Source organism: Myotis myotis, unplaced genomic scaffold (assembly GCF_014108235.1).
Source record: "Myotis myotis isolate mMyoMyo1 unplaced genomic scaffold, mMyoMyo1.p scaffold_m19_p_2, whole genome shotgun sequence".
NCBI lineage: Eukaryota > Metazoa > Chordata > Mammalia > Chiroptera > Vespertilionidae > Myotis > Myotis myotis.
In genome coordinates, this window is record NW_023416324.1 from 125,662,840 (window position 1) to 125,674,024 (window position 11,185).

Consider the following 11,185-nt stretch of genomic DNA (forward strand, 5'->3'; position numbering starts at 1 on the left):
GTTGTTGCCATACTTTTTCTTCCATTTGTCTTTTTTCCATGATGTCTTTGGAATAATACCTTCAATTTGTTGGTTTTTTTCTTCACTTCAATAAACCTTCAAAGACATTTTTTTTTATTTATGTATTACTTCATCTTTGCTTCCCTCTATATTAGTTTTCTGTAGTTCAAGGCACACAATCATATGTATAAGTACAGTATAAATATTCTCTCTCAACCAATTCCACATACTATATAGCATGATCATTATGTTAGCATGCAGCTCTCTGCATAAAGAAACTGATACCCTTCAGTTAGTTATTGTTAAGACTGATGTCACCTGGTCCTCTATAGAATATCTCAATTTTAATTCATATTTTCTGCCATCCACTGACCTTTTTTCATTGTAAAGTAATCTAAGTGAAATGGTCATTTTCATGTTTGTGCTTGAATACTAACTTCATTCTCTCAGCGACTGCTCAAAGGTAGAAACCTCATTAATGTATCTCTGTGCTATCTAGAACTGCATCTTATTCATTCTGTACACCTTCTTTGGCATCTGCTTTTGATAGAAAAAAGTAATAACTTATAAGTTAAATTCAACCTGAGCAAGTCTTCTACCCTTTACAAAAGTCATTGCTTCCAGGTAACTAAGTGCTACCTTTGGACATGCCTCTGACTATGGCATCCTGAGGTTTTTTGTTGTTAACATTTTCATTTGTAATAGGCCTGCACTCTATAAGCACTGTCTTGAAAGGCTTTTGCGATCAAAGTGTTGATGAAAACTTGAATCAGGTTCAGCATAGGTCACATGCTGAAAATAACCGAAACATAAGCCCAGTACTAACTAGTGACAAGAGAAACTGGACAATATTACCTCTTCCGTGCTGAACATTTATTTTATTCAATCTACTGCATTACAGGCACCTGATCCTTTAATTTTCTGAGTTATCACTATGAAACAAGTGGTATTTCCTTTTCTACAGGTGAAATTTAGTAAGGTTAAGCAATTGGTCCAAGAATGTTGAGCTTGTAAAAGGCAAGGCTGGAATCTGACGGATGCTGTGAGTTAAGCAGTCATTTGAGTTAAATTTTCTGTGATTAGTTTTCTAAACTCTCTCTCTAGTTTATTTCCCATACACTTATATCATGCCTACTATGTGCCAGATACTGTTCTCATGGCTATAAAACTTTTGCTCACAGCAATCCTATAGGTTTTTCATTGTCACCCTCATTTTGAGAGAAGTGGAAACTGGGGTCAAGATTACACAACAAATGAGTGAGATCCTGTGGTATTTATCCTTCTCTGAATGGTTTATTTCACTTAGGATAATGCTCTCAAGTTCCATCCATGCTGTTGCAAATGGTAAGAACTCCTTTTTTACTGCAGCTTGGTATTCCATTGTGTAACTGTGCCACAGTTTTTTAATCCACTCATCTACTGATGGGCGCTTAGGCTGTTTCCAAATCTTAGCTATGGTGAATTGTGCTGCTATGAATATAGGGGTGCATATATCCTTTTTAATTGGTGTTTCTAATTTCTTGGGATATATTCCTAGAAGTGGGATCACTGGGTCAAATGGGAGTTCCATTTTTAGTTTTTTGAGGAAACTCCATACTGTTCTCCACAGTGGCTGCACCAGCCTGCATTCCCCCCAGCAGTGCACAAGGGTTCCTTTTGATCTCACTCATTTGTGGAATATAACGAACAACATAAACTGATGAACAAAGACAGATCCAGAGAGGGAGAGGGGCATTGATTGGACCATTGGGCCTCGGAGAGAAGGTAGGGGAGGGTGGGGATAAGGGGAAGAGATCAACCAAAGTACTTATATTCAAGCAATTAGGGCTAAACAATGGACATGGACAACAGGGGGGTGAGGGCATGAGTGGGGGAGATAGGGGGTAATGAAGGGATAAGGACACATATGTAATAACTTAATCAATAAAAAAATTTTAAAAAAAGATCACACAACATAATAATACTTTCTTGTGAATAGACACGTGTAACCAGATGGTGCCATGGAATAAAGTCATTGCATTTTTTAAAATTTAGATTTGTTTTAAAATAGGTTTGCATTCAAAAGTGGAAGTTTTCATTTGATCTCATGCTATCAGTTATCCATGCCCGGAAGACATTTACTTTTTAAGCCTTGGTTGCTCTAACTGCCACTACCACTATTTCTTTTTGGCAGCTACTACTTTCAGCCTGAGAAACTTGGGAATAATAATGGTTTCTAGGAGATGTACATTAGAGATCCAATATATTTCATTTATAGCACATGCCCTACTTCCTCAATATTCTTCACTCTAGTCAAGGCTCTCTGTGACTGGAAGAAAGAAATACTTCACAGCATCCCTAGAACTGCAGGCTGCTGACAAGGACCATTAAGTAATTTAGATTTAAGTGTCTGTGGAATTGCTGGCTAGAAGTACTACAGTGGTGCCACAGGTTAATAAAGGTTTGCTTCTATCTGGCAGTCTCTAGTTCTGCCCGGGTCTCAGATTTCCTCTCACTGGAATTTAATGCACTGGAAACTCTCTGTGTGTAGTGTGTTTGTATGTTTGTTGATTATAGTAACACACAACATGGTTTGAACAAAGTACTATACAATCAGGTGAATAATTTATTACATGCACAGCATTACAGAGATCAGAAACATGTGTTGTGATTGGTGATACAGGTCCTCGATGATGTTATTTGGTGTGACGTTCTTCACATGAATTGCTCTGACAATTTTTATATCTTGTCATTGCATGCTGATGGCAGTGTGCAAATAGGTTTGCCACATAGAAATTACCTGTACCACCAGTTCATTTTCAATGGCATTCTAAAGATCAACCATGCTTGCAAGAGTTAAGAAAGATTTATAGAATCATTGCAATGCAAACCCTTAGAAAGAAAGACAAAAATTACGGACAGTTTAGTGTAGAAAAAAGAAGCAAGTTCACTATTTTAATGTTTTATAAACTTTTTAGATTTAACTGATATACAATAAACATAAATTCCCATTAAAATCAAGTTTTAGATATCAGAACAAACAGATCCATGAAGAAGAATTTTAAGATGTTTTTTAAAAATATATATATTTTTATTAATTTTAGAGAGGAAGGGAGAGGGAGAAAGAGACAGAAACATCAATGATGAGAGAGAATCATTGGTTGGCTGCCTCCTGTACATCCCCTACTGGAGATCAAGCCCACAACCTTGGGCATGTGCCTGAACCAGGAATCGAACCTTGACCTCCTGGTTCATAGATTGATGCTCAACCACTGAGCCATGCTTGCTGAGCTAAAATCAAATTTTAATAGTTCTCCCTACATATTCCAGGGGTTGCCAACCTTTTGGACCTCATGGACCAGCAGTGGTCTGCGGACCACCAGTTGGTGACCATTAAACAACAGAACCCAATGTCGGCACCAGCCCTGCTTGCACCTGCTGCCAGCGCCGGTCCCAATCACTCCACACCATCAGTTGGTGCAAGCGGGGCCGGCGCAGTCAGCACATGGGAGCAGTGGTGGTGGGAGTGGGGCTGCCAGCAGACAGAGGACCAGGGGCCATTGCAGGAGAGACCAGGCCGGGGCGCAGAGGATGGACCAAGACCCGCCCCTATGCCCACTGCAGCCTTGTGGACCCACAGTTCCTTTCAAGGTGCACAAATTTGTGCACTGGAACCCTAATATGAAATAATATGAATGTATATATGTAGGGAAATAGATAAAAGCATTTATGACCATAAAATAAATAAGAACTGATTATTGCTGATTTTAGTGACAGTTTAGCTTCATATTTCAATTGAGTACTAACCATACATCTATATAAATATTATAATATTAAATGTATAAAGGGGATAACATAGTTATTAAAATCACCATGAAAAATAAAATTATGCATAACATTTCTACATAAAAATAATTTAATTTTAATTATTACTAATATACTCTTCGATTACTCATGTACAACTAGTAAAAGATTATGTATGTAAGTCATAGGTTTTTTTGGGAGCAAGATCTCTAAACTATTGAAAAGGAACTATCACTAAATAATTTTTCCCTTGAGTCATACATTTTCTGTGGTTGACTTTACCTAAAAATAATTTTATGATTTCCTTTTGGAAAATACTGCTTATTAGAGAGTACTAGCTGGCATGTGGATCAGTGGCATAATGTGTGAAGGCTTGTGTATTATTCTTAGAAGATCTTGAGCATTTTTCTATTATAAACTATGCCCAAATGATTAATCTTGGAGAATAGTCTGTGATGTGTAAGTACATAAAATATGAATAAAATATCTTGCTCTCAGACACACAAAAACATGTATTATATATAAGAAAATATTAAAACTAATTTTATACCTAAATTGTCTTTTCTAAAAATACTAGAGGCCCAATGGATGAAATTTGTGCATGAGGAGGTCCCTAACGCAGCCGTGGGCAAACTACGGCCCATGGGCCGGATCCGGCCCAAATGAAATGAATAAAACTAAAAAAAAAAAAAAGATCGTACCCTTTTATGTAATGATGGTTACTTTGAATTTATATTAGTTCACACAAACACTCTATCCATGCTTTTGTTCCTGCCCTCCGGTCCAGTTTAAGAACCCATTGTGGCCCTCGAGTCAAAAAGTTTGCCCACCCCTGCCCTAACTGCTGGCTGCGGGCCGGGGCCTCCTTTCCCCTGGCTGCCTACTGCCACTGCTGGCCAGGGTGGGGCCAGCCAGGGGGAGGGTCTGCAGGCAGTTGGCCCACTGGCTCCATCCCCTAGTTGAACTCCTGGTTGAGGGGACAGTTTGCATATTAGGCTTTTATTATATAGGATAATCAACTTAGACACAGACGTGGCAAGAATACATGGCACTTGACATTTACTCCGTGGTACACAAAATGAAAAGCAAACATGTACTTTGAAGGACATTGACTTGGGGCATAAACAATTGGAGAGGAAACAATAAAAATAGCCCTTTCATTAAGTTTATGCCTATTTTTTAAAAGTAAATAAAAGAGATATATTGTATCAAATTATGCACTAAAGTTCACTTACTCCAGTATCAAATAAGAGAAAAACTGAGCATAAAGTAATAAAAAATAATACATTTAGTTCATTAGAAACTGTTATAAAAATTTTCATGCTAAAAGAGAAATATTGAACTTTAGGAAATAAGCACTGTAAAGTGGTTATAAAACATTTGGCTGTGACACATTAACATTTACATTGTTATTTAGCACATGCACTCACAGAACAGATACATATGGAGAGAGAGAGAGAAATAAAAAGTTGTTCATTTGCATTATGTACATCAAAGAAAGCTCCAGAAGTATAGCATTTAACTAGAAACTTCATGGACATTTCACACTCTCCTGGTGTTCCTCCTCCTATTGCTCATTCTCTTTACCAGCTTTTCCTGTTTTGCCACCCACAAAATATTCTATTATGATTTTTGCAAAGTGCAGTGTCAATTCTCATTTTTCTCTGTTCTCAACCCTTTAGTTATCTCACCACGTTCACATTTTATATACTCCGTCTAAAGCGGTGACTACAACATTTTAATCGCTTTCCAATTTCTCTCCTAAACTTTATACTTGCATATAATACTTGCAATATTCTACTTGGGTTCTTTAAATAATCTCACATCTAACCTCTCTAAAAGTGAAATCCTTTTGTTTTCTCACCCATTACTTGCTCTACCTCCATATCTGTGAGACCATCACTCATTTAGGTGCTCCATCAAAATCATTCCTTTGTGACTCAAGTTATTCAGAAATGTTAAATACCTTATTATCGATTTTTTAATCTTATTTTATGTATATGTTTTGTATTGTTGCATCATCAGTAAATGAAAAGGTATGATTTAGGAGGGTGAGAAATTATTAATGTTTCTTTAAATTTATATACCATGAATAAGGTGATAATTTGTGAAATACTTAGAGTCACTTAAAAATAATCACTTTCCCTCCCTCATAATTAAAAAAAGGTAGAAAAGAAGAAGAAGAAGAAGAAGAAGAAGAAGAAGAAGAAGAAGAAGAAGAAGAAGAAGAAGAAGAAGAAGAGGAGGAGGAGGAGGAGGAGGAGGAGGAGGAGGAGGAGGAGGAGGAGGAGGAGGAGGAGGAGGAGAAGGAGAAGGAGAAGGAGAAGGAGAAGGAGAAGGAGAAGGAGAAGGAGAAGGAGAAGGAGAAGGAGAAGGAGAAGGAGAAGGAGAAGGAGAAGGAGAAGGAGAAGGAGAAGGAGAAGGAGAAGGAGAAAGGAGAAGGAGAATGGAGAAGGAGAAAGGAGAGGGGGGGAAACAACACTGGAAAATCGCTTATAAGTAAACCTTAATTGTCAAAGCTAGTTGAAGAAAATCATGAAAAAGATCATAAAAATATTTCTCAAATATTTATTCGACTGCCATGGGGAAAACATGACCAATAAAACATTAGAGCCACTAAGGTTGTCTACAGAGAGTGTTAGCTACACACAAAATGTGTGCCTTGTAATTATTAATAATGAAAGAATATTTGAGGTTACCATTTTCATTATATGTAATTTTACTTTCCTGTTTGACATTAGAATCCTACCCTGTGAAAGATGCAACTCCACCATTTATATAATTTCAATACAAAATATTATTTTACATGTTTATTGTTTTCTATACACAAGTCAGTGTTTTAGGCCCAGGAAATATTAAAAGAAAGATAGGCAATGTCAGATCCACGAAGGATCTTAGTCCTTTTGGAAATAATTAAATAAATAAATAAACTTATAAAACAAATAAAAATCATTTCAACTTTTTAATATGTTTTGAAAAAAATAGAAGTAAATGATAGATGGTAATGGATCATTACTTAGTTTAGATGGAATACTTAGGGAAAACTTTTCTTTGGAAATTGCATTTGACAGATACTTGCAAAATGGGAAGGTGTCAGTCAATTAAAATACCTTGGGAATAGCTTTCACGTAAGAACCAACAAATGAAAATAATGGGAAAAGTTATTATTATAGTGAAGAACAGGAAAAAGGCCAGAGTGACTGAATTGAGTGGGATATTTGCATAAGGTGAGTTTAGAAATGTAAGCAAGGACTCCATTCTATAAGATTTAGAATTCAATATAGAGTTTAAATTTTATTGAAAGTTCAGTGGGAAGATGTTGGAGGATTTAAGCAGAGGAAAGGCAAGATCAAATTTATATTCAATAAAATAACTCTGACACAGTCTATGAAAATTAATCATTAAGGTGGCAAATTCAGTATTCCAAGCGAGAGAAGATGTTGACTTGTGGTAGAATTGAGGCCATGAAAAATGAAATGAACAGATTTGAAATATAGGTTGGAGGCAGAACCAGTTGTACTTTATAATGGATTTAATATAAGAGGACATAATTGAAAGGTGAAATTAATGGGAATACAGGTAGAGAGTGGACTCAACACCATTATTCTGTATCATTTCATAATATATTTACTGTGAAGTTTAGAGATTTAAAGTATGTAAAGCACTGAGGTCGTGTTCTAGCATATAGAAAGTAATTATTAAATATATCATTATTATCCTTATTACAATTAATGTCAATTTTAACTACATTACAGTGTAAATTTCAAATCTGTGTCCTATTGGACTAAGATCTGTAGAGGCCTATACTTTTTTCTCCCTAAGTGTTTGATTAACATAAAAATACGTCAAATACATTCATTGTTAATTTAATTACTTTTTAAATCAACTTAAAATATTTTTTTTAATTATCAGATTCTCTAAAAATGTATTTTTCTAATGTTCAGTGTGTGTTGGTTAGAGCTCTATAGCTTTCAAGCCCAAGTTGTTTATTTATAATTATATTACTTAATGTCTCTTTTCTTTCAAATTTATTCACTACAGTTGCAGCCTCTTTTATATATACACTAGAGGCCCAGTGCACAAAAATTTGTGCACTTGGGGGGGGGGGGAGAGGGGTCCCTCAGCCCGGCCTGTGCCCTCTCGCAGTCTGTGACCCCTCGGGAGATAACTACCTGCTGGCTTAGTCCTGCTCCCAGGTGGCAGAGGGCAGGCCCAATCCCTAGGTGCAGCCCCTGGTCGGGCTCAGAGCAGGGCCAATTGGGGAGTTGGGGTGCCGCCCCCTGTCATGCACAGAACAGGGCGGATTGGGAGGTTGCGATGCCACCCTCAGTCACACTCAGGGTAGGGCCAATTAGGGGGTTGGGGGCACCTCCCCCTGTCACACTCAACGCAGGGTCGATGGGGAGGTTGCGGCGCCATCCCCTGTCATGCACAGAGCAGGGCCAATCAGGGGGTTGGAGAGCTCCCCCCTGTCATGCACAGAGCAGGGCTGATCAGGGGGTTGTTTCTCTTTTATTAGATAGGATTTATATAGTTTTCCTTCTTTATTAACATTATTGGTGACATTTATTAATAAGATCATATAGATTTCAAGTGCACATTTCTATGACACATTATCTGTATATTTCACTGTGTGTGTCAAATCATCTTTTGTCACTATATATTTGGTCTCCTTTACTATTATTCCCCCACCCCTCTTCCTTCTGGTAACCACCATACTGTTGCCTGAGACTATTAGTTTCACTTTTATATTCCACATATGAGTGAAATCATATGGTTCTGAGTTTTTTCTGACTGACTTATTTCTAATTGCTTACGTTTCTAAACTCACCTTATGCAAATATCCCACTCAATAAGCATGATATTCTCAAGTTCCATCTATGTTGTTGCAAATGGCAGTATATCATCTTTTCTTGTGGCTGAGTAGTGTTTCATTGTATATATGTACCACATCTTCTTTATAAAGTCATCTATTAAAGGACACTTTGGTTGTTTCCATGTCTTGGCCACCACAAATAATGCTGCAATAAACATAGGGATGCATGTATCTCTGTGAATAAATGTTTCTAAATTTTTCAGGTAGATACCAAGAAGAGGGGTTGCTAGGTCATATGGTAATTTTATTCTTAATTTTTTGAGGAATTTCCATACTGTTTCCCATAATGGCTGTACCAGTTCATATTCCCACCAACAGTGAAATAGGAGTCCTTTTCCTCCACAACCTCTCCAACACTTATTACCTACTAGAGGCCCAGTGCATGAATTTGTGCATGGGTGGGGTGAAGCTAGCCCAGCCCCAATTAGGGTGGATTGGGGCTGGGCCTGTAGGGAGGAGGAGATGGTGGAGGTTGGCCAGCAGGCCCCATCCCAGATTGAGGTGGGGGGTGATCAAAGGCAGAGTTGGCTGGGGGAAGGGGCTTTGGGCCAATTGGTTGGTGGGGGCTGACTGGGAGTGAGGCCAGCTGTGGGGAGGAGCTATGGGAGATGGGCTGGCTGGTTCCACCTCCGAATGGGGTAGGGAGGCTGATCAGGGGCCGGAGGCCTGGGGGAGGGACTGTGGGTGGTTCAGGGAGGGGCCATGGGCCAATCAGGGTGGTGGGGGCCCATTGGGGGTGGGGCCTGCCAGGGAGTGGGGCTGCAGGCAGTTGGCCAGCCAGCCCCACCCCTGATCAGGGTGGGGAGGCAGGACAGGGGGATGGGCTGGAGGAGGTTGCCCATCCAGCCCCACCCCCTATTGGGGCTCGGTGGGGGGGGGGTGATCAGTGGCAGGGCTGGCAGGGAAAAGGGGTAGGGGGGGTTGGTTGGCCCCACCTCCAGATCCGGCTGGTTTGCTGGTCACAGTGGGCATCATAGCAACTGGTCATTCTAGTTGCTACAGTGTTCCTGTTGCTGGCTTTTTATATATATATAGACTAGAGTCCTGGTGCATGAAATTTGTGTATGGGGGGTGAATCCCTTAGCCCGACCTGCACCCTCGCCAATCTGGGAGCCCTGATGGCTTAGACCCACTCCTTGTGGTTCTCTGTTCTCTGTGGGGCCTGGCCGCTCTGCACCTACTGCCCAGAGGCTCTCCACAGCCAGGGAAGCAAAGCAAGCATTCTGCCAGGCTGCTCATGCTGCCTGCTCTCAGAGGCCGCCTCCTCAGGACTGAGAGACTCCAGCAGGGCTGAAGGGACTGGGTGCCGCCATCTTGTGGCTATGGGCGCCACCATTTTTGTGAGAGATTGACAGTTAATTTGCATATTACCCCTTTATTAGATAAGATGTTGTTGATAATAGATATTGTAACAGTTGTGAGGTGATATCCCATTCTAGTTATGGGGTATCATTATGGTTCACATATCCCTAATAGCTAGTAAAGTTGAGCATCATTTTATATTTCTTTTGGCCATTTGTATGTATTCTTGGGAGAAGTGCATTAAGGTCCTCTGACCATTTTTACTTAGATTGATTTTTTGCTTGGTGTTGAGTTGTATGAGTTCCTAATATATTTTGGATATTAACCCCTTGTTGGAGCTGTTTTTTGCAAATGTCTTCCCCCATTCAGTGGGTTAACTTTTTGTTTTATTGGAGGTTTCTTCTGCTGTGCAGAAGCTTTTTAGTTTGGAATAGTCCCATTCATTTACTTTTGTCTTTACTTCCCTTGCCTTTAGAGTCAAATTCATAAGATCTTTCCTAAAACCAAGATCCAAAATTATAGTACCTCTGTCAAAAATTCCAATGGCATTTTGTGAAGTAATAGAACAAAAAATCATCAGACTTATAAGGAATCACAAAAGACCCCAAATAGCCAAAGAAATCTTGTTTTAAAAAAAAAAGAAGAAAGCCCGAGTTAAGACACTACTTGACTTCAAATTATACTATAGAGCAATGATAATCAAACAACATAGAAACATCACACAGGCTGTCAAACCTCAGAGGGAAGACAGGGGAGGGTGGGATAGGGGAGGAGTAAGAGATCAACCAAAGGACTTGTATGCATGCATACAAGCATGACCAATGGACACAGACAGTAGGGGGATGAGGGCACGTTTGGGGGGTGGGAATGGTCAAGGAGAGGTCAATGGGGGGAAAAAGAGACATATGTAATACTTTCAACAATAAAAAATTAAATAAAAAAACAGCGTGGGGCCCTGACCAGTTTGGCTCAGTGCATGGAGCATCGGCCTGCAGACCTAAGGGCCCTGGGTTTGATTCTGGTCAAGGGCATGTACCTTGGTTGTGGGCAAATCCCTAGTGGGGAGTGTGGAGGAGGCAGCTGATCGATGTTTCTCTCTCGTCGATGTTTCTAACTCTCTATCCCTCTCCCTTCCTCTCTGTAAAAAAATCAATAATATATATATATATATATATATATATATATATATATATAAAACAGCATGGGAAATGTACACTTGAAACC